The sequence below is a fragment of the Giraffa tippelskirchi genome, chromosome 1 (genome assembly GCF_054371585.1).
Source record: "Giraffa tippelskirchi isolate mGirTip1 chromosome 1, T2T-mGirTip1v1.2.pri, whole genome shotgun sequence".
NCBI classification, from domain to species: Eukaryota; Metazoa; Chordata; class Mammalia; order Artiodactyla; family Giraffidae; genus Giraffa; species Giraffa tippelskirchi.
Genome location: NC_137275.1, coordinates 95,124,754 through 95,150,891, shown reverse-complemented (window position 1 = coordinate 95,150,891; position 26,138 = coordinate 95,124,754). Strand labels below are relative to the sequence as shown.

The 26,138-nt window shown below is 37.3% G+C and overlaps 1 long non-coding RNA gene across 1 annotated transcript in view; it reads left to right on the top strand.

Moving 5' to 3' along the window:
- Positions 1 to 20,333, top strand: part of LOC145521322 (uncharacterized) — a 61,766-nt gene extending 41,433 nt beyond the window's left edge. Inside the window, exons 2-3 of the long non-coding RNA XR_014065319.1 lie at positions 17,396 to 17,532; positions 19,268 to 20,333. This is a non-coding gene — a long non-coding RNA (uncharacterized LOC145521322). The remainder of the gene's footprint in view (positions 1 to 17,395; positions 17,533 to 19,267) is intronic.
- The last annotated feature ends 5,805 nt before the right edge of the window (positions 20,334 to 26,138 follow it).

Here is a 26,138-nt window from a genome sequence, read left to right as displayed (position 1 = left end):
TCAGTAAAATTATTTAATATTTAAAACAATGGCTGGAATGGAAATTTCTAGATATTTAAGTGCTTCAAAACTACTGCGATTCCATGCATAAACTTAAAATGTCTCTTATTTTGGAGTTCTTTTCAGAAAATGGGGCACTGTTAGAGAGGTGTTTGGTAAGCCAAGTCAGGATCAAATAGAAGAAACCACAATATCTAATGCGATGGAACTTGGTTATTACACATCACAGGATTTTTTTCTTCTGTGTACAGGGATGTGGAAACTGGTAACTACAACAAGCCCTGCAACACTATCAACAGGAGGGCAGAATCATTCCAATCAAAGCACAATTAAAAGATGAGCTTTTGAAGTATGATTGACTGATGGAAGGATTACGTAGATAGATAGGTGATAGCTACATAGACAGATAGGTAGGTAGATAGGAAAATAGGTTTAGGGTTCTCTAACATGTCAAGATACTGTGTTCTTCTTTTTCATTGCCTTTATCTTCTTTCTCTTCACATGGAAATATCATCTCCTTCATCACATCCTTCTTTCAAAAGTTTTAGCGATAGAAGAAGAGAAGAAACCAGGCCAAATTTAGAGATACATGTCCAAAACAATGGACCACTGCCTAATACTTGAAACCAAAGGAAGAGATATGTTTTTTTGTAGGAGACCTCAATGAGATTTAAGCCATGACTAAAGCTACAACTATACAGTTGCTGGCTCACAGAATTTTCACCTTTGAACTAATTATTATGGAATCCTCCCATAAAATCCTTTGTTCTTTCTTGCATCTCTACTGGAAAGATTAGTATGATTTCATGTAGATTATAAATGCTTTATGGAAATGAATCTTGACAAACTTTTCAGAAAATTACTTTAAAAATTTCACCAACTATTCTTTTTTAAAAATTCCAGCTCTCAAATATGGGGAACATTTTCAAAATATATTATGTATTGGTACATTAATACTTTGAATCTAGTTTATGTATCCTTTTTTCCATTGGCTTTTCTCATAGACTTGCTAAGGTCTTGAGAAAACAAATGCTAGTCATAGAATGGCCCTTGATTGACCTATAAAAATTCATTTTATAGCATCAATTTTTTTGCTCAAGATCATCACCATAATTTGAAACTGAATTATGTCTTAGGGAAATATCTTCAGAGTCATGCTTACAACAAATATTCTTCAGCAGTATATTCTAATTTTTAAGAAAGAGCAATAATATGAATGATAAAATATTAATCAGCAAGTTATAACATTTTTACTTTTTCATCTTGAAATAAGTGAACCAATTAAAAGTTAACAGGCAAATTATGATGCCAAGAGATTCTGCTAAGAAGTTTATGAAACTCAAAATCTCTCAGCTTTACTTTGTTAAATACACAAACACTGGATTACTGTGAAGGAAAAATATGTGCTACAAGAAATTAAGATTGGCCATATAAAATGGTAAAATATTTACACAAATCATATCCTCATTTTGTGTGTGTTTTTATTGGAAGATGATGATAATTCTTTTGCCAATTTTTTAAAACATCTAAGATTAAGAAACACTTGGATTAATTGATGAATGGCCTTCTACGTAGTGCAATGAAACATGATTGCAATTAGTACAAAACTTATGTTAGGAAATTTATGTGCCCTATAATGTGAGAGTAAGTCACTTTTTCTCTGTGTACCAAAATGGAAAGTTATAGACATGAAGCTGCCACCAAACATCTGGTGATTTTGAAAAAGTGAATATATGATATAATTTTAATTATGGTTTATTCTGGATTACATATTTTACATGTATATAAAATGTAATGGGCTACTAAGATGAATGTTAGGCATTCTTCTTAAGATACAAGTCAAAAAACATATACAGAATATTTATATTATCTACTCTTCTGTGTATATGAGACTACATTAGATAGTCATAGCTTGGGGTTATAAATATTCTTTGCTCTTGCTTCTCTATCTTCCTAAGAATCATATAGGACCTACAAATTATATAAATAGTGTTTCATAGTGATACTTTATCCTGTTTTAACAGTAAACTTCTACAAATAGGTAATGTATAGGATCAATAAAATGCTAATGTGAAAGTATTTTAGATACTGTGTTCTTCTTTTTAAAATACACTCTTATATAATGAATTGTAGAATCAAAATTGGAGTGTGTGCTTACATATCTTAAGTCTTTTATACTGCGTAGCATCATAGCACTATTTGTGAGCCTAGTTCATCATTCCATATACTTAGAGGCACTGTGAATCAAATTTTCTCTTGCAATCGAACTGTGTAGAGACCTTGACAGTCTTGGTTAACCAAAATGTTTTAGTTATAATTACCCAAATGCACATCATAATAGCAAAAAAATTATTTAAATATTTTTTCTAAAGCAATGTCTCCTATATTTCAGTAACAGTTTTCCTTAATATCCATTTCAGAAATTTTTGACTTGAAAATTAGCATTTTTGTCATTGTAAATGTATTTAACAAAATGTTCCAGCATTTATCGCTTATGTATAATTTTATGAATACTTTCCTTCAGAAAGGGATTCATGCTTTTCTTTTGTGTCATTAAATATCATTATAATTTAATCTAATCTTCAGAGTCTGACTATATTACAGTGGTATTGAACTTGAACTCCTCATGCTTGATGAATCATCACTTATATGCCACTTTTCATCTTCAAAGCTCTTTACAAAAATTAATTAATGGCAGCCAATTACATTTCTAGGGAAGAAAAAGATACACTTAAATAGTATCTATATGAAGAATGAAGAATAGCCCAGGGTATTTATAGAACAAGTGTTATAACATTTAAACCAAATCCCAAGACCCTGAAAGTCATTTACCTTTGCACCTGCCAAGTCGCTTCAGTTATGTTTGACTCTATGCGGCTCTATAAACTGTACCCTGCCAGGCTTCTCTCTCCAGGGGATTCTCCAGGCAAGAATACTGGAGTGGGTTGCCATGCCCTCCTCCAGGGGATCTTCTCAACTCAGGGATCCAACACGCATCTCCTGCGTTCCAGGCAGATTCTTTACCCATTGAGTCACCAGAGGAGTCCCATTCGCCTTTAGTACACTATAAATAGTAGTGTCTAAGGGAGTTCCCTGGTAGCCTAGTGGTTAGAATTCAAGGCCTTCACTGCTGTGGCCTGGGTTCAATCCCTGGTCAAGGAACTGAGATCTTGTAAGCTGTGCAACTCAGCCAAAAAAGAAAAGAAAAGTCATATTTAGTTATTACAGCTTAAAGAAATGTAGAGGTCATCTGCCCAAAACCATCTTTTATATTTTCCAGATGAAGAAAATAAGGACCTAAAAGACAAAGATTGATCCAAAATAACACAGTGAATTGGTAACAAAGCAAAACTGTTTTACTAATGGACTTCCATGGTGGCTCAGTTGACAAAGAATCTGCCTGCAAGGCAGGGGACTTGGGTTTGATCCCTGGGTTGAGAAGATGCCCTGGAGAAGGGAATGGCTGGCTAACCACTCCAGTATTCTTGCATGGATAATTCCATGGACAGAGGAGCCTTGAGGGCTACAGTCAGTTACTAAAGTGTGAGGATAAGTTATCTCTGAGGATAACTGATATACTGAAGATGTTGTCTTCAACACAAATAATTTAATAAGAAAATATGTGGCCATTTTTCACTTTATAAATATGTTATTTTTGCCTCTGTTCCTATTCAATTACTTAACTAAAATCTAAAATTTTCAATTTAGCAATAACATCCTGAGAGAAGATATTTTTGACATATATTTTTAACTGTGAAAATTAGTTTTTTCAATTATAATTTTCCATTTCATTGCAAAGACAAATGTTTCTTTAAATAATAATCATGCAATCTACAGTAATGCAAGTGTCTCTTACTAACTTTAATACTTAAACAAAGAAATTGATGACACAGTAATCCTTGAGTAGTTTCAACCTTTTTTCCAGAGGACTGTGAAGCTTCAAGGAATCTCTTTGCTTTCTGTTCATGACAATTTTCCTCTTGCTGGCAACAAAGTACTATTCATAACCATTTTAATTTTTTTAGTGAAAATAAACCCCTTGCATGTAAATGCTTATTTTATTTATTCTATTTTGGACTGCAGATATTTCTTGCCATAAAAGTCTTCTTCACCAGAGGAAAAAAATTGAAGTTTTGCTTTTTCTGGTGCTAAAACTTTCTGAACCCCACAGATACTCTTATAGACAGATTTGCTGAGCTTTTCTTGCTTTTGAATGACCCTGTAATGGGATAAAACAAAACTCAGTATAGAAAACATTATGTTGACAGAAAATGATTTATAAATACAGTTATCCCTTAAAGAATAGGCTACATTACAAAAACGTGTCACTATATCTTATTTATTTTTATGTTATTTTCAGGTGTACAACACATACATTCAGTTACACACACACACACACACACACACACACACACACACACACACACACAGCTATTCTGTTTTTCTATTCTTCTCCCTTATAGGTTATTAAAAAATATGGTGTATAGTTTCCTGTGCTTACAATAGGCCCTTGTTGGTTGTCTACTTTATATTCAGCAGTGTGTGTATATTGATTCCAACATTCTAAACAAGAAAATATCTGCAGTCCGTTTAATGATAGTAATAATAACCCTCATCGACGATAACTCCAAAAATACAGAATCATCTTGAAATAAGACAAATGATAAGACAAGTATAAAGGAATAATTATCCATGGGGTGGCAAATTACTGTCTTGATTGTCTTCATATAGTCTCAGTATAGAATCAACATAGTCAAAATTATCAAACATAAATAATTGAATTTATCTAATGAACTATTTTATTTATGGTGAATAAATACTTTTCTTCATTTTTCAAACAGTTCTGTTTTTTTTGTTGAGCTCTTCTCCTTCTGATAGTGGTGGGAAATAGTCTTTTCATACTAACATTATGCATATATTTTAGGCCTAAAATTTTGTTGATACTTTAGTTTGATGTATCTTTTTTCTGAAATTCAGTTCAGTTCAGTTCAGTCGCTCAGTCCTGTCCGACTCTTTGTGACCCCATGAATCGCAGCACGCCAGGCCTCCCTGTCCATCACCAACTCCCAGAGTCTATCTAAACCCATGTCCATTGAATCAGTGATGCCATCCAGCCATCTCATCCTCTGTCGTCCCCTTCTCCTCCTGCCCCTAATCCTTCCCAGCATTAGGGTCTTTTCCAATGAGTCAACTCTTCACATCAGGTGGCCAAAGTATTGGAGTTTCAGCTTCAACATCAATCCTTCCAATGAGCAACCAGGACTGATCTCCTTTAGGATGGACTGGTTGGATCTCCTTGCAGTCCAAGGGACTCTCAAGAGTCTTCTCCAACACCACAGTTCAAAAGCATCAATTCTTCGGCGCTCACCTTTCTTCACCGTCCAACTCTCACATCCATACATGACCACTGGAAAAACCATAGCCTTGACTATATGGACCTTTGCTGGCAAAGTAATGTCTCTGCTTTTAAATATGCTATCTAGGTTGGTCATAACCTTCCTTCCAAGGAGTAAGTGTCTTTTAATTTCATGGCTGCAGTCACCATCAGCAGTGATTTTGGAGCCCCAAAAAATAAAGTCTGACACTGTTTCCACTGTTTCCCCATCCATTTCCCATGAAGCGATGGGACCAGATGCCATGATCTTAGTTTTCTGAACTCTAGTAAAGTAATGCTCAAAATTCTCCAAGCCAGGCTTCAGCAATACATAAACTGTGCACTTCCAGATGTTCAAGCTGGTTTTAGAAAAAGCAGAGGAACCAGAGTTCAAATTGCCAACATCCGCTGGATCATTGAAAAAGCAAGAGAGTTCCAGAAAAAACATCTATTTCTGCTTTATTGACTATGCCAAAGCCTTTGACTGTGTGGATCACAATAAACTGTGGAAAATTCTGAAAGAGATGGGAATACCAGACCACCTGACCTGTCTCTTGAGAAACCTATATGCAGGTCAGGAAGCAACAGTTAGAACTGGACATGGAACAACAGACTGGTTCCAAATAGGAAAAGGAGGACATCAAGGCTGTATATTGTCACCCTGCTTATTTAACTTATATGCAGAGTACATCATGAGAAATGCTGGGCTGGAAGAAACACGAGCTGGAATCAAGATTGCTGGGAGAAATATTTCTGAAATTACAAATCAGCAAAAAGAAATTAACTACTGTCTTTGAGAATCACATGATGTTTACATTGATATGAACCACATTATTATGGAATATATAAAATAAAATCTAGAATCCCAGTATGAACCACAGCACACCAGGCCTCCCTGTCCATCACCAACTCCTGGAGTTAACCCATACTCATGTCCATCTAGTCAGTGATGCCATCCAACCATCTCATCCTCTGTTGTCCCCTTCTCCTCCTGCCCTCAATCTTTCCCAGCATCAGGGTCTTTTCCAATGAGTCAGTTCTTCACATCAGGTGATCAAAGTATTGGAGTTTCAGTTTCAACATCAGTCCTTCCGATGAATATTCAGCACTGATCTCCTTTAGGATGGACTGACTGGATCTCCTTGCAGTCCAAGGCACTCTCAAGAGTCTTCCACACCATAGTTCAAAAGTATCAGTTCTTCAGTGCTCAGCTTTCTTTATAGTCCAACTCTCACATACATACATGACCACTGGAAAAACCATAGTTTTGACTAGATGAACCTTTGTTGGCAAAGTAATGTCTCTGCTTTTTAATATGCTGTCTAGGTTGGTCATAGCTTTTCTTCCAAGGAGAAGTCCAAATATTTTTATGTAAGTCCAAATATATTTAATATATGTTTAATGATGCAAACTGATGGCCAAACTTTCTCTGAGTCAAGAGGAAAGAGTAATTGCCAGTGGTTCATTTTATAATCAGCACTTTATTTCAAAGCTCTAAGATTTACCTGAAGGCATTACAAGTAAGAAAAAATGAACTCATAACTGTAACCATGGTGAAATAAACACCAAGTACAATGTCTTTCTATAGTATTATATATTTAGTCTATGTTGTAGTAGATCATGGACTTCCTCAGACAGTAAAGAATCTGCTTGCAATAAAGGATACCCAGGTTTGTCCTTGGGTCAGGAAGATCCCCTAGAGAAGACAATGGCAACTCACTCCAGTATTCTTGCCTAGAGAATCCCATGGACAGAGGGGGTTGCAAACAGTTGGACACGGATGGGCAACATAGTAGATCACAGCAGTGGCCACAAGTTTAGCTCCCCTCTTTCTTACAGGAAAATTATACACTCCCATTTATTACTATGTGACTTAACGTGTCTTCTTGCAAGTGGGGTACACTTCCTTGTACCACTGACATCAAGGTTGGTCATGTGACTTGCTCCGGCCAGCAACATGAACAGTGTAGTAGGGTGACGATTTTAAGCAGAAGTTTTTTTTTTTTTTTTTTTTTTAATAAATTTATTTATTTTACTTGGGGGCTAATTACTTTACAATATTGTAATAGTTTTTGCCATACATTGACAAGAATCAGCCATGGGTTTACATGTGTTCCCCTTCCCGAACCCCCCACCCACCTCCCTCCCCCTCCCATCCCTCTGGATCATCCCACTGCCCCGGCCCCGAGCCCTTGTCACATGCATCGAACATGGAATGGTGCTCTGTTTCACATATGACAATACACATGTCTCAATGCCATTCTCCCAGAACGTCCCACCCTCACCTTCTCCCTCAGAGTCCATAAAATTGTTCCATGCATCTGTGTCTCTCATTCTGTCCCGCATATAGGGTTATCGTTACCATCTTTCAGATTCCATATATATGCATTAGTATACTGTATTGTTGTTTTTCTTTCTGGCTTACTTCACTCTGTATAATGGGCTCCAGTTTCATCCATCTCAGTAGAACCGGTTCAAATGTATTTTTTTTAATGGCTGAGTAATATTCCATTGTGTATATGTACCACAGCTTCCTTATCCATTCATCTGCTGATGGACATCTAGGTTGCTTCCATGTCCTGGCTATTGTAAACAGTGCTAAGCAGAAGTTTTATTTGGCGTGATATATATTTCTGCCAGCTCTCTCGCTTTCCTCCTGTCATGAAGGTATGTCCCACACAGGAGCAAACTTTTAGTCTAGACTCCAGAATAAGAAAAGTCAACGTGTAAAGAGAACTAGAAGCAAACCTCTACTGTAAGTCATTCAGATTTGAGGATTCTTTCTTACTGTAACATAACCTCAGAAATACTCATCAATATGTGTGCTTCCCAGGTGGTGCTAGTGGTAAAGAACCCTCCTGCTAATGCAGGAGATGTAAGAGAGACAGGTTTGATCCTTGGGTCGGGAAGATCCCTTGGAGGAGGGCATGGCAACCCACTCCAGTATTCCTGCCTGGAGAATTCCATGGACAGAGGAACCTGGTGGCCTACAGTCCATAGGCTCGCACAGAGACGGACAAGCCTAAAGCGACTTAGTACACACTCATGCACGTATGCTGCATAAGATCAGTGACATTATCCTCACTTTATAGAGAAGGATACTGAGGCTCAGTTCCATCAGACATCAAATTCTTTCCTTCCCCAGGGCTTTTACACTTGTTTCCCCTTCTTTCCAAGATACTCTTGTCACCGTCTTTCTCTTCTGTTGGTTTAGTTAGCTTCTGCTTACCCTTTATGTTTCAGTTCAAACACCCTGCCATAGCGTAGTCTTCCTTGATCCCTGCTTTCCTATTTCTCTTTCAACACCCTGTGCACTTCCTATGAATCCCTTAATCCAGTTGGTGATTATGTGTTCATTTGCGTAACCTCTGTCTCCCACACTGCACTCTATGCTCAGTGAAAGTAGGAAGTATATTTGCTTTGTATACGCTTTGTTAAATGCTTCTTTTTCAGCACTTAGCCCATTCAATAAATATGCATTGAATGGCTGAATGAATGAACTGCCTGTTGTTTTGACTACACCTTCTTTCCCTAAGGTACCTATCATCCTCTCTCTCACTCTGGCATCGCCAATCTCTTTGTCTACTCTGACTTTTCCCCTCAGCTTTGAAGCATGCATTTTCCTATACTTGATCAGACTTTTACTGTAGTCCACCTCCTGTCTTTACCACAACCTACCTTCTGTTAGGACGCCACTCCTCTGTATTCATAGCCATGTTTCTATAACCAAATGGCAGTTTCTCAAAGTTTCTATTTCTTCTCCATTCAGTCCCAAGTTGCTCCTTTAAGCTTTGCTTTCTGTCCCATTATATATAAAAAATTACAATCTCAAATTTTAACAATTTCCCGTAGTTGCCAAGCAAATAGGCTTTTCTGTAATGAAAATCACCCAGAATCATTGTACTGTCATATTGCTTTATAAAAGATACTATCAGAATTCCTTGGTGGTCCAGTGGTTAAGAATTTGCCTGCCAATGTAAGGGACATTCTACAGCCTGTGCGCTGTAACACGAGAGAAGCCACTGCAATGAGAAGCCCGTATACCGCAATTAGAGAGTAGACCCCGCTTGTAACAACTAGAGAAAACTTGTGTTCAGCAGTAAAGACCTAGTGCAAAAATAAATTTAGAAAGAAGTTTCTATCAACTTTCATTTTGTTGCAGGAAGGGGGACCCCTTCCAGGGCCCAAAACTGGGCTCTTGTCTAACACTCGGAAATGAATTGTCAGAGGAAACACATGTGCTGACAAAGCAAGAGATTTTATTGGGAAAGGGCATCCGGGTGGAGAACAGTAGGGTAAGGGAACCCAAGAGAACAGCTCTGCCATGTGGCTCGCAGTCTCGGGTTTTATAGTGATGGGATTAGTTTCCGGGTGGTCTTTGGCCAATCATTCTAATTCAGAGTCTTTTCTGGTGGCGCACGCATCGCTCAGCCAAGATGGATGCTAGCAAGAGGGATTCTGGGAAGTGGACGGACCCGTGGTGTCTCCTTTTGATCTTTCCCGAACTCTTCCGGTTGGTAGCGGCTTATTAGTTCCATATTCTTTAACAGGATCTCCTGTCATAAAACAACTCATGCGAATGGTTACTATGGTGCCTGACCAGAGTGGGCGGTTTCAATGGTGTGCTTCCCCTAACAATTTCAAACCATTAAAATATGGACAAACTAGCTTCACCGTATTTTTCCAGTGAGTATTCCTCACTCCTAACTCTACTTGGTCTCTGTATTGATTCCTTTTGTCTTTCAATTTGAAAACTCTCCTCACTTCACACTATGTCACACTGTTCTTTCTCAGTTTCCTTGATTTCCTCTAGCACGGTCCTCTCTTCTCCCAGCCCTACATCTATCCTCATTCCTCTCCCTGTTTTGCTTTGTTGTTATTTGCTTTCTCTAAATGTTCACAGGGACAGCTTAAATTTTTAAAACTTAATTTAAAATTAACTGGGAGTGAATTGTAGCTAGAAGTGAAACTAGGGATGCTGAACATACGAAAGGTAGAATTAATAAAATAAAATTGATGGATAAGAGTCATACAACTAAGGATGAAGAACTTTAAAATATTCTTAGACACATAATAACATGTAAAAATGATCTCTGAAATTAGAATATCCCATTTGAGCTCAGTTCACTAAGGTGATATATATGAAAAAAGTGCAAAATTCCCTTCCTTTCATAGTAGGTAAATATTGCCTCACCTTGGAAAACAAAGTAGTATAAAGTGGAGAGAAAGGAAGCTACTGAAACAAAGATGGGCAGATAAATGCAATGTGATGGATGCTGTTCAAAGGTTAACGTTCAAGAAGAGGGAGGAAGCCTGGGGCTAAAGAGTAATTAAGTCAGTCAGTTTGCCTGCCCTGCCTATAATTCATTCTCTCTATTCTTAAGAGATCAAGTTCAGGGGGAATTGTACTGCAGGTTCTAGAACCACATTCCCACTCACCTGTACAGCACATTCAACACGGAGTAATTTTAAAACGCGCTAGATCATGGTTCCCAGCTTCCAAGAAGATTCTTTCTCCATAATATGAAGTCACACAGCGAGAATGTACCTAGTAAGGCCTGAAGCAATAAAGTTGGCCCAGAGTAGATAAGAGTTGGATCTCTGACAACCCAAATCACGCGAACGGCAAGGCTCCAGATGCTGTTAAGGACCTTAGTGAGGATCTTGGTCTGCACACAGAGGAAGCATGAGAGAGATGTTCAGTCTGAATCCAAACCCACAGTCTGCTACCAGAAAGAGAAAGAGGGCAGAAGCAAAGGAGATGGAGTCTGCTTTTCACCCTGCTGTTCATTCTGAATAGTGTGTGTGTGCTCAGTCGTGTCTGACTCTTTGTGACTCCATGGGCTGTAGCCCACCAGGTTCCTCTGGCCATGGGATTTTCCAGGCAAAAATACTGGAGTGGGTTGCCATTTCCTTCTTCAGGGCATCTTCCCTACCCTGAAATAGAATCCGCATCTCCTGTGTCTCCTGCCTTTACAAGTGGATTCTTTACTACTGACTTAACCTCCATAGTATTCCATGAGATTTCGCTGTAGCCCGCCACAAATCGCCCTTTCCCAATGCAGCTTGAGTCTGTTTCCATTCTTTGTAATCAAGCAATTTCTAAGAAGGATACAAACCAGCAACTTTTATTCAATGAAATATTTTATAAAAAAACATATTATACTAGCAAAAAATATTTATGATTGGAATAGGCATATTATACAATTGAATAAAAAACTGAGTATGATTTCCGAAAGTGTTTAAAAAACACATACACTCACTCAGAGCCCTAGAGCATAGTGCAAGAATGGTGATTCCACAACTCACAGCAGTTAACAGGCATGTTTCCACAGGGTTCACACCATTATTGGCAGTTAGGCATCTGTTTTGTTTCTATTTTTTAACTAAAAAAAATAATAATTTTCAAAATATTTTATGCCTCCACAATGGAAAATTTTGAGAGACCGAACACATTCAGCTACTGGAAAACCAGATTTGTATGTTCACAATTTAGTTGCTCAGTTTACCACTCCACTGAGCACTGCCAGCCACTGTGCTGGTTTTGAACATTATGCAGTTTCAAATTATGCTTATTCTTTGCCATTTTTATTTTAATGTGTATCTATAATGGACCATCAGTTACATACAGAAAATACTGATGTTGAAATGTAACTTAATGAGGAAGAAACAGATCAAAGAGAGTGAGAAAGAGGTACTATTTCATATTTGCATTAAGATGATTTTCACTGAATCCATATGTGAAATTCATCTGATCAAGATGGTGTTTCCAAAACAGAGAAAATTTAGTGACGATTACTTCAAGTTGACTGTTCATTTATTAGAAATTAAGATTACCCATTTACCCATGCCCACGTATTTCCCTAAATTGTACTCGGAAATATCCTCAAACTTTCTCCCTTATGTCATCATCTGGATTCAAGCATAAAAATTATTTTAAAAAATGGATTCATTGCAAAAGGCAACAATGGCAAACATTAGATAATGAAAACATGTTTTGCCTATCTTAAATCTATGTATATTTGACCTCAAAAATACTAGGTTATTTAAATATTTGTGTGAGTGCTCAGTCACCAAGTTGTGTCCAACTCTTTGCGACCCCAAGGACTGCAGCCCGCTAGGCTCCTCTGTCCTTGGGATTTTCCAGGAAAGAATACTGGAGTGGGTTGTCATTTCCTTCTTCAGGGGATCTTCCTGACCCAGGGATTAAACTGATGTCTCCTTCTTGGCAGGGGGATTTTCTACTTCTGAGCCATCAGGACAGCATTTAAATATTTATTTGTCAACAAAATCTATTTGTTCTTATGCAAGTGAACTAAGTTAAAAAACATGCTTCACTTGGCCTTATTTCTTAAGCCGAGTTTCACGTTCTTTACCCTTTAAAAGAAAGGATTAAATGAGATGACTTTTTAAGGATACTTTCTGCTCTGAAATCCCACAATTATGGAGAAGTAAGGCAAGGTCCAGTGAATTCCTACTTGCCTATATCCCAAATATAATTTCGTGTACAAGTATATCTTCCCAAATGTTTTCTCTGTGGTATAAATGTCTTTGAAGACTGACACAGATCATTTTTTGCCACCAATGAATCACAAAAAGATTATGGAAAATTCAATGCAAAATCTTTACTGCATCATGTGGGTTGCAAATGATTTAAATTAATATTATTTATTATTATTAATTTTTTTTACTGCAGGGCATGCAGGATCTTAATTCCCTGACCAGGGATGCAAGCCATGTCCCTGGAATGGAGGTGCAGAGTCTTAACCTCTGGACCACCAGGGAGGTCCCTAATTATTATTTTTTATTTTTAACAGAGTTTTATATATGCATAAAGTGTAAAATAACACTAAGAAAACAAAGCAAAATAAAATCAGCAGACTCTTGCTCTTCTTTTTCAATGTCTGCATCCCAGAGGGAAACTCTGTCAACTCTTTTAGTTGATTTTTTTTGTCAAACACCTTCCTATCTCTAAATGGTATTCTCTTCTTACTCTGCTTTTTCAGCTATGCCTGTGTGCTAAGTCTCTTCAGTCAAGTTCAACTCTTTGTAACCCTATGAACCATAGCCTGTCAGGCTCCTCTGTCCATGGGATTCTCCAGGCAAAAATACTGGAGTGGGTTGCCATGCCCTCCTCCAGGGGATCTTCCTGACCAAGGGACTGAACTCACTTCTTTTACATCTCCTGCATTGGCAGATGTGTTCTTTACCACTAGCACCATCTTCTATTGATTTCCCACTAGGGAGCTTATGATTTAGGTTTGTTTTTTTTTCACTAACAATACCTCTTCCCCACCTAACATACCGCAGATACATCATTTTCCCTGTGCTCCATCATCTCAAAAATTCACAGCATAATAGTGAAAATGGAAAACTATCCTGAATTTACATTGTGACTCTACAAAATTATATTCACAACTAAAGCATTTGTACATCATGAATTAGTTTACCTTTCTGCATAATATTCTAACTTTCCTGGGGCTCATGATTGTCTTATTTTTAATTTGCCTAGTTTTTCAGTACTTTTCACTACTTCTGATTAATTAAAATCCAAACTTTTGATCATCATGGTTTTTAGGACTGTTACATATTCATCTTCTTAAAGAAATCTCTTCTTGAACCTTTCTGACCTGATCCAATCTGGTCCAAATGTCCTCACACACAGTTCACAGCTTTGACCTTTTACTATCTCTTGGATTGCATCCTGTATCCTGTCTTTCCTGTTTCATACACTAAATATAGGCAGATGATGGAAAGACATATATTGAATAGATGCAGATACATTGAATATATTGAATAGATGCAGATTACAAATATATTATATCTTCTGTGGATAAAAGATGACACCAATGACAAAAAATGAGCTTATCTGTAAAATGGCCCATCATTTTGATACTCAGTGACCAAATGTTCACTTTGACCATTTTTTAAAGTGTTAACAGAAGAGATATACTTCCTTATTACATAAAAAGATACTTTTTCATTTGAGGGAGTAGATTTGATGATAATTAATCCAAAATTCTAACTATAATATTAGAATAAAAATAGAATAATAATAATACTGATAAGTCACTTTTTTATTCTGAGTACATTTGGATATTTAAAACTTTGTATAGTTTCTTATTCAGTGATAAGCATCATTCCTGCTCAAGGCACTATTGTGTTTCCAGGACTAGAACTTGCACTAGTTTTAACACAAAGCAACACAAGGAAAAAAATTGGCAACCACAGTATCTAAATAGAAGACCTATTTTTTCTTTCTAGTTTCTACTGTCAGTATCAAAATGGACATATAGTATTTAGTGCTGTATTATGTAAGCATAGTCCTTAGGTTTTTCAAAACACGCTGACACATATCATTTATCATCATAATAACTCTGCAAAATAGGTCAAAACTCTATAACTATTTCCATGTTATAGATGAGCAAGCTGATCAATAGAAAGAATAACTTCCATGGTGCCATAGCGAGCCATTGTCAAAACTGGCATCAGTACCCATGGTTCTTGATAGCTAAGCCTGTGATCCCATTATAACTATTACTATTATAATGATCATTTATGCATCCTTCTATACAGCTATACTCTTTTTCTTTATTTTTCTCCCTCTCATTCTGCACAAACACACCTCCCCACACATCCAGGACTAACCTTAGACCCCATTCACTGTTCTCAGAGAACCAATTTTAACAGTTATCTTTCCTCAAATTTCTCTATGCTGACATGAATACCGGCAAATGCAAACATGCACCCACTCACCCAACCAAACACAGTCATAGATATATAGGAGAATTTGACATCATTAGGCTTACAAAGAGATAATATTATAAATGCTTCTGTGAATTTTGCTTTCACAGTTAATATACTTTGAAACTCCCTCCTAATCAATTCTTTTAGTGGTTACATAAGATTTCATGGTATTGATCTGCCACTGTTTTTCAACTATTTCTCCACTTATGGATATTTTCTTAATAGTTTTGTTTTTCATTACCTTGAACCCACGATGCCCCATTTGTGGTCTACTGATGTACTCAGTCATTAGTATTTTAAAGATAATGTTGGTTCAGAATCCAAATTAATCTTGATAAATTAAGATATTTTCCGTAGAGTTGTAGAAAATCTTGAGTTTTTGTATTTTCCCAAATGTAGCAGTTACTATTTTTTCAGAATTTCTAAACTTCAGGAAGTAAGGAAATTTATCATTTACCATGAAATATATAACTACATAAAACTAATGCTTATGTATGTGGATCTGGGCTACATGTGTGGGCTACCACATACCAGCAGCTAATGACCAAAAATTTATGTCCCTCCAAAATTCATATGTTGAAACTTAATTTACAATGTTGAAACAAAATCCTACAATCTAGGATTTGAGGCCTTTAGAAGGTGCTTTATTAGTGCCTTTATAAAAGAGATCCCAGAGAGCTCCCCTATCCCTTTAGCTGTGAGGTTATAACAAGAAAATGACCAACTATGAACCAAGAAGCTGGCCTTCTTCAGGCATCGAATCTGCCAGTTCCTTGATCTTGGACTTCCTGGCCTTGGTAATGTGAGAAATAAATGTCTTTTATTTATAAGCTGCCTAGTTTATGGTGTTTTGTTATAGCAGCCCACACAGACTAAGACACTAGTAATATGACTTAGGACCAATTTCTTTAACTTTCTGTGTTTCAGACTGAGAATGATTTTATTTTCCTCTTAGGACTTTGCAGAGAAAGTTAAATGTAACTTTGGTACATGTAAGGTATAGAGACTAGTGTCCCAAACATAATAAACACTCAGTAAGTAAGTGATAATTGTAGTCAGTATTATTGATGTCATTATGATTCCATTGTAAGTATCTCAGTTTTTATGTCCCTTTTTTAGCTTAAGAAAAAAATTGCTTACCATTGTTTAGAGTGACTAGAGATTTTTTCAGTCTCCTAATTTTATGTGCTAGAAAGAAACTTTTAACATTTGAAATAGCTTATAATTAAAAGTACTTAACAGACTTCCCTCACAGTTTCATGAAGAAAAGTGAAATTCCCAAAGAGGTTGTAAGTTTTCAGCACTTGCTCTAGAAAAAAAGAAATTGTCATAAGTACTTCCTTGACAGTTTGGCTGTGGCTGCCAACAGCCCAAGGAGCAGACATTGTTTATAAGAGTTACCATCCAGAAAGTGGAAATTCAGCTGGAGGGCTGTTCTTTTCTGTCTTTAAATTTCATATATCTCAGGATAATAGTTACTTTGAAAATATGAAGCCAACGATAGAAAATGTAGCATTTCAGTAAAAGAGTTCAAATATTTGCATGACAAATATAGTAAAAGAAATTCCAGTAAAGAAGATATAAAAAAGCTTTTTTGAGGTTGATGGTCTAGAATTTGCTAACTTTTAAAAATGTGTGGTGAACAAAAGACATATCAAATTCCATACCACTAATGAGAAAAAACTTAAAGCAATGACTGAGTTGTATAAAATATTTCTTCCGTATATAAAGAAGTCATCCAAGCTACATCTTTTATGTCCCACAGCAAGAATACACAGAAGTTTGGAAAACGACATGGTTCTTTTTTCCCCCGAAGTACTTGACTGTCTTTTCTTTGTGCCTTTCTGTGGGCTCAAGAAGTGTTACTCAAACTCGATAATGTGTTTTTAGTTGGAAGCTTTTCAGACACAGAGAAGGGCAGGCACTGATCACCAATCGAGACTCTCAGGTTCAAGCTCACTGCCTCTCACTTAGCACTCAGTCTGCCAACCAGAAAATAATTTGTTTGAGCCACTAAGGCTTACAGTTATTTATTCTTTATCCTTGATTTTTCAGCGAGGCCACCCCACCACCAATGACCCTTACTAAAAGCAGCTAGCACTGGAGAAGGACAAAATTCTGATGCTGTGCTTACTTTTAGCAACTGTAGTAAAGATTTTCCAGCACTGGCCCTTGATCCAGCAGCTCATGTAGGCTCAGCATTCGGCAGTGCAAGGCAGCTTTAATCTAATTCTCACTTCATTCCCCCCACTCCCACCCTGACTTTCTCTTTAGGACAAGTCTCAGGGAAGAAAAAGGAAAAAAGAAAAAGGAAAAAAAAAAATAAATGAAGGCACGGGCCTGGCGAGTCATAATACAAAAATTCACTGCTAATTACAGCAGCTATAATTCTTGATCCAGCCAAAATGCAGGTACACAATTACTTTCCTTGTGGGCAGTCTCTGCTTAACCTCTGCTTTCTTTCACTACCTCTTCAGCACGTACCCTCTTCTTCAACAGCAGTTATTAGCTGATGGTAATAACTGACTCGCTCCCTGAGAAACAGAATCCCATGGGAAGCATCCAGGTAAGGAGCACCTGAGCCAATGCCCAAAACAGGTCTGGGATGGATCATGACCTACCAGGAATAAGAAATAGAAACTCAACAGATTTCATTCCAGTTTTTTAAAGACTTGATGTTTAGAATCAGCAGTGGCCAGATAAGGAGGGAAATTTGGTTCCTTTTCAGCAAAATGAGCTTTTCTAAAATCCAAATATTTTAGGTCTTTCTTCATGTTAGAGCTATTGTTTTTTTTAATAGACACATAATGTTTGTCTCAGAAGAGTTGGTGTTGTACTTGGGAGGGTTGTTCACACATTGTGTTCAATCTATTTACATATTTAATATGAACTTATGATCCATTACAAGAAATGCCAATATCAACCATAACAAAGCATGGTGTTAATGATTTGCTGAGTAAAAAACACCTACTGAGTGTAATTGCTACTGTGATTTAGCAGAAAAGTGTTTTAGAGAGTATTTTTACATTTAAGTTGGCCATGCCTGAAGTTAGAGAAGCAAAAATACCATATGATATTTGCTTATGTGTGGGATCTTAAAAAAATGATATGGATGAACTTATTTATGAAACAGAAATAGACTCACAGACATAGAAAGCAAACTTACGGCTACCAAAGGGGAAAAGGGTTGAGGAGATAAATTAGAAATTTGGGATTAACAGATAAACACTACTATATGTAAAATAAATAAACAACAAGGACCTACTGTTTGTTCAAGGAATTATATTTAATATCTTGTAATAACCTATAATGGAAAAGAATCTAAAAAAGAATGAACAGGGCATGGCAACCCACTCCAGTATTCTTGCCTGGAGAATTCCATGGACAGAGGAGCCTGGTGGACTATAGTCCATGGGGCTGCAAAGAGTTGGACGCAACTGAACAACTAAATACTAAGCACAAGCATATATATGAATAACTGAACCACTTTTCTATACACCTGAAACATTGCAAATCAACCGTATTTCAATTAAAAAAAAATTTTAAATATACAAATTGGCAATGACTGTTCTATCTAATTTATCCAAAGTCTATTTTTTAATAGCCTTCTCTTTAAGAATTACATGAATTGCCATATGAATAGAAGCGAGGGGGCAAGAAAATCCTGCAAATACAACTTTTCTATGTGTATACACATATATATGTATAAGTACAGGTATGTATATTTAGAAGGATATATATCTCTATCAGAAATAAACCGATACTGCTTCCACCTTAGTCCAAGGCACTGCCATCTTAGGCCTGACCTAACACCGTGCTTGTGCGATGGTCTGACCTAACACCGTGCTTGTGCGATGGTCTGACCTAACACCGTGCTTGTGCGATGGTCTGACCTAACACCATGCTTGCTCATGATCGCACAGCTTCCACCTCAGCCATTCTGTCTAGTCTCTACACAAGACAAGCTATGGAATTTGCAGGAACCAGTAAACACTCAAAAATCAGGGAAAAAAGTGCCATTGGAGACATAAAAATATAACTTTTTCCTTTCTTTCATGGTCTCTCTCTTTCAACTTGTGATAATATTCAGTTAATTTTTTGTTTTCTTTGTTTTTGTTTGTTTTGTATTTAATATCATGCTTCCAGGGAAACAGAGATACTTGCTGGGATACAAGAGGTACAAGCACTTCAAGTTCAAAGGGCCCAGAAGAGGAGATTTTATGAAACATATAAAAGTACCCACAGGCGAGACTGCAGAATTCAGACAGCTCTGCGCTGGAGGAGAGAGGATGGAGAGACAGAGGAGCAAAGGATAGGGAGAGGGAAGGAGGGGAGATGTTGATTCATATATTCCATCTGGTATTCTGATTTTTGAATTGAGATTTAGTGTGTGATTTAAAGTGACCATTGTACTTTCTTTTACTGAAGAGTGACCCTTAGAGTCTGCCAGAGTTCACATCCAAGAACTGGGACAATTAGAGAGAAGTTGAAAATAATGGACCAGTTACATCTTATAAGTCGTGATTATTTACGGCTGATTGCCTGTGATTAACTAATACTTAGGAAAGGAATGCAGCATAATGGAAAAAACAAGGATTTCCAAATCCAATAGACTAATGTTCACGTCTTTGCTCCACCTTAATTAATGATACAACCTTAGACAAACCGTTTAGCTACAGCTTTCACTTTCCTTTTCAGCAAAATGGTGAATCTTGAAATCTGAAATTATGACCCACACTTAGTTATTCCTTTAATATCTGGCACAGTGTCTGAAATAAAATACAGACTGTATACACACAAATATTTATTGGTTTATAAGTGAAAGAATGAACCCCAAATAAGAAGATTGAACTTGGTTTCCCATCTATAAATATTAATGAACTTAATTGCTAGCTGTGGCTTGTAGGTAGGTAGGTAAGTAAGATGGATGGAGAAAATAGACTCTAAAAATAACTAAAAGCAACTGTAAATTTTTGCCAAATATTAAAAATGCCAAAACACTTTAAACAAAAAATGTAACACTACTCAGAGATGCATAAGAGCATTTGTATGCTAAGGAGCCAGTAATAGTACTCTTCTCCTAAGCCTTTTCTTCACATAAACTGAGTCGAGTCCGTATTCAAGTGGTTTTAAAATGTTACAGATTTGGCTTTCCATAGATTGTAAAGATAGTCTGAAAAGCAGTGTCAATGATTAAATCCTTAGAAAATAATTATTAGAGAAAGACTCTTATTTTCCCTAAGTAGGAAATGACTATTTGGTGACCTGATGTCTTCATAAAAGTGACGGTGTTTGGAATAGGATAGGTGATGATTTTTATTACATAACTTTTTTGCAGAACTTTTATGACTGAAGAAAATGTATTACCAGGTTTCACCTGAAAACATTTAAGAAAACTTTGCCTATTTAAATGCCCACACAACCTTAGACAAACCATTTAACTACAGCTTTCACTTTCCTTTTCAGTAAAATGGTGAATCTTGAAATCTGAAGTTATAACTCACAGATGGTTCTTAGTCATTCCTTTAATATCTAGCATAGTGATCCCCAATGAGTGCATTGCTGGGAAAAAGCTCTCAGGAATGGTAAGGGTCTCTGCAAACCAGAGAATGAATCCATTCCCGGCACATTCAGCTGGAGAAGAGTTCCAGATAACTGTACCCTGGCGGAACTAGGGTCCCTATTTGCTAGAAATTCCCATTTTTAGTAGAATCCCCAAACTAAATATTTTTATCTGAAATTTCTCAAGTTTTAAATATTAGCCATTAAAAAATCAAAACAAAAAATCCACTTGTGTTGGGTGGGCCAAACAAAACAAGTTTTGCCCTGAGTATGGACAAAGCTCTTTAAGTTGTTGTTTCATTTCATTTTGTTTTCAATGAAACTTTAGCAGTCTCCAAAAGGAAGAGAGATTAAAATAATCATTCACAAGTCTATTTCCAACCATCATGTTAGATTTTCAAAGATTATTTGTATAGAGGACATGACTGATAAATGAACACTTTCCTTCCTTCCTTCTTTCTGTCTTTCTCTCTCACTGTTTTTCTTTTTCTTTTCCCACTATTTTAGATTTTGTTTCAGTGAAAGTGAAAGTCACTCAGTCGTGTCCAACTCTTTGCGACCCCATGGACTATACAGTCCATGAAATTTTCCAGGCCAGAATACTGGAGTGCGTAGCCTTTCCCTTCTCTAGGGGATCTTCCCAACCCAGGGATCAAACCAAGGTCTCCTGCATTACAGGCAAATTCTTTACCAGCTGAGCCACAAGGGGAGCCCAAGAAGACTGGAGTGGGTAGCCTATCCCTTCTCCAGGGGATCTTCTCAACAACTTCCTGTTAATTTCAATGCTGGTAAACTTGGTTCCATCAAAAGTGTGCCTTCTCTGAGCTCAAGGCTTCCACAGTCTCCCCCTTTGCTTCCTTTCCTCCAGGATTACACCCCCATCTTAGTCCTGTAGGGAGCTAAGTAGGAAATAAACAAGGAAGATGAACTCAACCAAATCAAAACAATATGCTAAGTTTCAAATTACATATTCTTCTTTACTTGAGATTCACCTAGTCATGAGTGTGTGTGTGTGTGTTTCTGTGTGAGTGTTAAAGGGAGAGATGAGGAAGTCTGGGTGGAAGAAGGACACATCCATGCCCCATCCAAAATACCAGCCCCACGGAGAAGAAATTCCAACCACTGGCCCCCAAAGAGAAAGAACAAAAAGCAAAGAGAGATAAACCCTTCCCTGGTTTTATCAATTCTATTTAAATCTTTTTGTTTCTCCTGTAGAAACCCTCTGTCATTAAGGTCACTCCTTGAGTTTCTGATTCATATCAGAGCTCCCTTTCTTGAAGGATGTCTTTGGGGCAAGAAGAGAAAGAGCTTTGGATGCTACCTAATGTTCTGAACAATGTTAGGATTAGTAACTTCCACTGTGAAAATCCTAGAATGTTAGAATAGCTGTAGACATGTCACCACCACCACCACCACCACATCCAAACCTGCAGCTCAGTCAGGTAAGGGAGGTACTCTCTGCTGAAATGTGCCCCTTTCTGGGGTGCTAGATGTACCAGGCATTCTCTTGAGGACAAGACAGGCTTGTCATTGCATTTCCATCCCAGCAGGATTCCCCACATGTAACACTTCCCCATTTATAGTGTTTGCTCTTCTTAGTCCTTTGAGAAAATTATATAGGGAAAGCATTGCATGTTTGCAATTAAATGGGTTTAGAAGTGATTTATTCAGAGGCAAATGTGAAATGATATTCATATAGCATGATTGTATATCCACTAAAACAACTGCCATACATATTCACCAAAAAGAAAAAGAAAAATACTTTCTAGGAAAGAAAACCAAGATTCTTCATTAATAGAATATTGTAGACAATACTACATAGAGACAAAGTAGACTAAACTTTTGGAGAAAGGGGGTAAAGTGTAATAAAATAAAACAAAAGGGATGCCACATGATTTGTTTTTCATTTAAGTTAAAATGCCTTTGCTGCTGAATTAGACACAAAGAAATTTCAGATCAGAGAAAAAGCCAGATGGTACATTGCTTGCTTCATTTTCTTATAAGTATGTAACTGATAAATGTTTGCTGGTTAATTTCTGAAAGTGAGCTTTATGTTATTATTAAATAGATTATCTACAACACAGAGAGAACTTGTGAAATATGGCTCTTTCCCACAAAGAGCTTACAATCTAGTTAGGACGATAAGAGCAAGCCATGAGTCATAAACTTTTGAGAGGAAATGAAGATCAGTCCTATAATTTATGGTGCAGGAAATTCCTGAAAGGCTGGGTCCTAGAGTCACAGAGCTAGTAGAAAACAGGACTAGAACCCAGCCTCTTCAACTCTGAGGCCTTCTTCACTAAGTGTTGTATAAAATAGCCCACACTATGAATTACAAAAGCTTAGATTCATGAAGAAATAGAGCTTTTGTTGGGCCTTAAAGGATTTATCAGAGCCTCATACCCTGAGGGGTGTGGCTGGGGACCAACAATGACATCAGGTCTTTGGATGTCCCAAGATTGCATGCAAAATTTTAAATATAACTGTGCTTTCTGGAAAATGATTTTTGCTTTTATTAAAGTCCCAAAAGAGCTCTTGAAGCAAAAAAATAAAATACTGAAGAACTTTAAAGCAGAGAACCATAGATGCGAGAGGGGAAGACAAGTCACTGGACATTGATTAACAGCAATGAGAGCAGGAGATGAAGAAAAAGCAGAGCACATTGTAAGTGCTGGGGGTGAGGAAAGTTAGGTTCCTTAGAGAGAGGCCAGGGTATAGAGGGTCTGAAAAATCCGAAGTGGGGGTGAAGGGATGGGGGGTTGGTAGGCTGGAGGGAGATGGGGGGTTAGTATCAGTAAGTAGAAAACCTGCAGTGAGTTCAACTGTACTACTAGTATAATTCTGTACATACCTCACAACTTTGATAACTAAAGCGGGGTATTCTGAACGTGTGTGTGTGTGTGTGTATGCTCAGTCATAGCCAACTCCTTGCCACCCTATGGACTGTGGCTCACCAGGCTACTCTGTTCATGGGGTTCTCCAAGCAAGAATACTGGAATGTGGGTTGCCATTTCCTACTCCAGGGGATGTTCCCAACCCAGGTCTCTTGTATCTCCTGTATTAGCAGGAGGATTCTTTACCACTGCACTGCCTGGGAAGCCCCACTGAATGTCTTAACTGTAAAAAAAAAAAAACCCACAAAACTCTGATACATAGTTTTCACCCAGTAGCAACATGATTACCTGTAAGCTTAAGCAAATTGTTTCTTTGTGTTATGTTTTAATATTTTTAATTTCTCCATTTCCTTCAGAGTGCATCCAACACACACACACACACACACACACACACAAAACGTGCCTGGTCCTCAAACCAAATTAATAGAATGAGTAGAGACATTTTGAAGAATCAAGTTATAAAGCATGGGCCTGCCTCTGTGCACAAGTATGTACTATTCCTACGTAAATAAGATGAAGATGAAATGGTCTGTGTGCTAACACCACTTTCAGGACAAGTATTGCTGGGGGAACATTTCAGTACCATTTACTTACCATCTATTTAAATATTTAGTAAATTATTTCTTTTCCCCCATCAACAGCTAATTCTTCACTTAGGAATGAGCTCTCCTGTTTGACTTAGAGGGTTTCCCTCCCACTGTCTCCCGCCCACCCCCCCACCGCAACCCTGGCCAAGTTCTGGTTAACACAGGGCTCTTCACAATGCTCCAACAATGACATGTCTGACTACCATGTTTGCTGACAAATGTCAATCACAGCGTCTCAGTGCTATCCCACCATGTCAGCTATCATCTGAACCACACTTTCCCAGGAACGCCTTAGCATGGCATCTTTGTTCTGTTTTCAGATAAACAGATCCAATTCCTCAACAAACAGACTGCTACAGTCCTTTTGATAACAGTGTAATAATTCAAAACAAATGATTCTCAGCTTTGATGATAGCACTTTTATGGGTCATGAAGAAATCCTCCCACCAACATCTGTTTGATTTTATCTACTTGAACTTTATCCTCCAGTTGAAGATTTATAAGCTGAAATCATCCCAGCCTATTAAAGTCAAACTAATGTTAGAGCACTAAGTGGAGACTGAAAGTGCATTTCCTAGTCTACCTTTGGAAAAGCTGTTGGGAGCAAAAGAATATCAAGAGTTTGGAAGATTTTGCGTTTGGCTGAACCTGAAACAAGGCTTCCAATGCAGGGATCTTAGGAATCTAATTTATACATTTTAGGAAAAGTAAGTTATTTAAAAAATTGTTATTTTAAAAGATAGCATGAAGAATATAGAGGTTGTTTACATTAAAGTCTGTTTTCTTAGTAAAATCCCTTATGGGTCAGGAAAATGCAATCCAGATTTTTCTCTCTCTCTCTTTTTTCCCTCTCCCTTAATTTCCTTATAGACCACAAATTTTTAAATGACAGCTCAAATATATGTTAAGCTCATTACCCCCAAACACAAAAGATGTGCAGAGATTTTAATTTGATGAAAGGAAAGGCCAGGGTGCAAGTGACCAGGAGTCAGGAATCCTGAGTTCAGCTCACAAATCTTGCCTTAGCTCAGCTCACCGATTCAGTCAAGCAGAGAGCCACGTTCGTGTGTGTGCGTGCGGGCGTGTGTATGCACGTGCATGTGTGTTGTGGGGGAGGAACAAGATTGAAAGCACTTAGATCTATGGAATTAAAATTTTCTTTCTCCTTAATGTGTGGAGTAAAGAAAAAGATCACACTTATTCCTTCTTTTTATCCACTTTCGACTTTACCCATCTCTGACTTCTCTGCTTTCCTTCCAGATATTTACATGTATTCATCTTCTCTCTCCTCTCATCTCCTCCTCTTTTTCTCTCTATCTGGACCCTTTCTCTACCCAATAGTCATGGATTGGTACAGTGAGTGAGTGCTAACAGTTTTTGCAAACTAATTCACATACTTAGTTTCAAATAAGCAGTATTTTAGATACAACTAGAAAAAATTCTCTGAAAGATTTTTTTAAATATTAAAAATATTAAATCTTCCTCCATTTTACAGATAAGAATACCATGGCACATGTAGTCAGTATCTTTTCCAAAGATATAGATGGATCATTTATTCATTCAATAAATATTTATCAAATACTCGACATCTAGTACATTACCAAGTACTAAAAACATACTGATAAAGAAACATAGATTCTGTTTCCAATCTTATAAAATGTGTAGCCTCTAGTGGGGAAGGAAGTGAGAAGTAACAGGTATTTCAGAGTGTTACCAAGTGCCACGTAAAGGGCAATGAAAGCCTCAAAGTAGGAAATTTAATTTAATGGTGTCAGGGATGATATCCCTGAGGAACTGATGCAAGCTGAGACCTAAAAACTGAGATGGAATTCACAAGGCAAAAAAGAGAAAGAAGCAGAGGAAGCCAGTGCAAAAGTCCTGTGGCAGCAAGTATGAGGACCAAAACAAAGGTGAATTCATTTGGCCTCCACAGAGAAAGGAGAATGTGCCAGCAACATGAAACTGGAGGGGCCA